This window comes from Pteropus alecto, unplaced genomic scaffold, assembly GCF_000325575.1.
Source record: "Pteropus alecto unplaced genomic scaffold, ASM32557v1 scaffold7, whole genome shotgun sequence".
Lineage (NCBI taxonomy): Eukaryota > Metazoa > Chordata > Mammalia > Chiroptera > Pteropodidae > Pteropus > Pteropus alecto.
Genome location: NW_006494614.1, coordinates 40179386 through 40182038, shown reverse-complemented (window position 1 = coordinate 40182038; position 2653 = coordinate 40179386). Strand labels below are relative to the sequence as shown.

General features: G+C 55.6%; 1 protein-coding gene across 12 annotated transcripts in view; it reads left to right on the top strand.

Annotated features, from left to right (window-relative positions):
* The window catches only part of SLC29A1 (solute carrier family 29 member 1 (Augustine blood group)), a 13092-nt gene that overhangs the window by 3068 nt on the left and 7371 nt on the right, over positions 1–2653 (top strand). For 9 of the 12 annotated variants that reach the window (XM_025042819.1, XM_015600620.2, XM_015600619.2 and 6 more), the window contains exon 2: positions 2262–2371. The exons of 1 other annotated variant lie outside the window; for it this stretch is intronic. The gene's annotated coding sequence lies outside the window, so the exon portion shown is untranslated. Of the gene's footprint in view, positions 1–49; positions 80–2261; positions 2388–2653 lie in introns of those variants that run through there. 2 more of the 12 variants (XM_015600615.2, XM_015600617.2) reach the window with 2 other exon arrangements.

Here is a 2653-nt window from a genome sequence, read left to right as displayed (position 1 = left end):
GAATGCGCTGCAGCGGGCGCGGGAAACGGCTAGAGAGTGCGCGGATATCAGCGTTGGAGGGAGGACTCCTTCCTGGCAGGTGCTGCCCGGGGTCGGGGGGGCTGGGGAGCCATGGGGCTGGGGAGCGCCGGGACGTAAGGCACCGCTTCCCGCCTGCCACGAGGGCAGGGAGGCCCGGCCTGGCAGCTGCGCAGCTAGCAGAGGGGACGCCAGGTGGGGGCACCCCTGCGTAGAGCATGCGGAGCCGCGCAGCACGTGGCGTGCAAAGGGTCGGGGCTCAGAGGGACCCTGCAGGGACCGGAACGCGAGAGGGGCAGGACGGAGTGCCTCCTGGGCCTGGAACCAGCAGTCGCCGAGTTGACCTCCGGAAAGGGCGGGCGAGTAGATGGTTAATAGCGATCAATCTGGTTGGTACAGGGGAGGGGCTGCGCCGTTAACCGCTATGCGTGAGGGGAATGGGGCTGAGAGCACACAAAACCGAGCTGGAGAGACTCTCTTTAACCCCCGCCTTTTATTAGCAAACTCGTGTCCCTAGCTACCCCTTCCTAGGTCCTTGTTAATTCCCAGAAAGAGGACCCTTCTTTAACTCAGAAAGGACAAGGACACACACCCCAGGTGTTCTTCCCAAGGAAGAGCAGTGGTGGGTGAGGGCTGGTCCCACTCTGCCCCTCGCCCCTCTTGGAGCCTCCCCTCTGCCCATTTCTCTGGTAACCTTTAGGCCCTCCCATTTGTCCTGCTTGTGAACTTTTCCATGCCAGGATGTGGGAGGGAAGGTTGCCTTACACGTGACACCCATGTCAGGCTGCAGATGACCTGGGCCTTCACCTTATTTTTCTCCCTTAGTTGGAGTAGAACACCCCCACCTCCCAGTATATTGGGCTAGTTGGGTAGCAGCCTTTATACCTCCCTCTTCACCCCAGAAGGAGCGTAGAATAAGCTACATGTAGAGTTTGAATTCTAGCTCACTCATTCACCACTAGCTCTGTGACCTCAGACAAGTGATTCGATCTCTCTGAACTTTAGCTGCCTCTATCTGTTCAATGGGGACAATTTAAAACTAGCTAATAGGTGGTTGTGAGGGAAGAGAGGGTACCTGCAGGTAGTGGCTGGCCCCATATGGAATCCTGGGGAGTGGAGAATTTGATGTTACCACAAGGATCTGTCTGGAAGCTGGGATGCATGAAAGGTGTTAGGAGCATGGGGGTGGGGAGGTATTCAGTTTGGTGGCTGCTTTCAGGGCCTCATCTCGGCAGGCCAAGGCATGGCTGGAGGGACACCAGATTCTCTGAGCTGTTATCAAATCCCCGGTTGCTGCTGGGCAAAGGCAGACAAGAATAAAACACCTGGGCTGGCCTGCTGAGTGTCAAGATGTGGGTGGGGGAGGGGGCTGCCCCAGGAGTTGAATTGTGCCCAGGACTGGGGTGGGTTTGGCTAGAACAAAGAGCAGGTATGTAGCTAGGGGAGAGGGCAGAAATTAATACTTCTCTAAGCCTAAGGCAGATTTCACTAAGGAAGGAGACGTACCCTATTCTCTCCACTCAGTCTCTGGTCTGGTTTGAAACAGCGTCCATATGCTCTTTACTGCCAGGAACTTTGCCTGTGGGGGTGGGGGTGGAGCACAGTATGCTGAGGTGGGAGGCTCAGGGTTCTCTTCCCTGCTCCCTAGTAGAAAACTTGTCTTGAGCCTTCTCTATCCACCCCTCAGGGTATAGCTCTCTTTTCCTGTCTCTCTAGAAAATGTAAAAACATGTTGTTCTCCACTCTGTGCCCACTGCCTAGAACCTGGTTAGCATGCAGAGGTTCTCGGTAAATATTTGTGGAAAGGATGAATGAAAGAAGCCCTTTGCCTCTATCTGGAGGCCTGTGATTCTGCTCCTCCCTTCCTTGTTCTACAACCCAGGTGTGGGCTGGGGGACTGAAGAGAGCTTTTAGAGAGTCTGGAGTTTACCCAGGAAGGGGTTGAGAAGACTTACAGGAACAGGTAGAAAAACCCCTTGATGGTCTGGGGTACTGAATGGTATCTCTTTGTCTTGAGGTTCGGATCTGGAGCACTGGCTGCACCTGAGTTGACCCACCCCCTCAGCTCCCCTGCTGAGACAATTGGGTCTCTTATCTCCCAAGCTACAGGGGTAGTTTTTTATCTTTTGGTTGAGTGTATGTGAGGCTTCTCAGAATGAGGAAACTTCCTCCCACAGCAAGGCCTGGGGGGTTCTCTCCCCATATGCCCTGTGCCACTGTCTTTATTCTGGACCCTTACCCAGGAGGAGCCCATGGACAAGGCCTGCTGCCTGAGCTGGAGCTAGGACGACCTCCCAGGGACTGCCCAGGCCCCCTCTGCTCTCACCCTTCTGCTGGCAAGTCTGGGCATCTGGTGAGTCCTGGCCCAGGTAGGCAAGAGGGGAAGCCAGTCCTCGCTCCAGAGCTAGGCTTGCATGCACCAGGACATGCCTGCCTGCCTTTCCATGCCATCTAAAGGGAAAGCTGTTTCATCTGCTGGTTCCAAAGAGGTCCTAGCTACAGAAATAACAGGGGCGAGCAGGAGAGGGACACTGAGGGGGAAGGCAGGAGAGGGACACAGAGGAGGAGGCTAGGAGCTTTGGGACTATGCAGTTAGTCAGGCCTGTGCCCCCACTCCCCGCAATCTTCCCTCTAA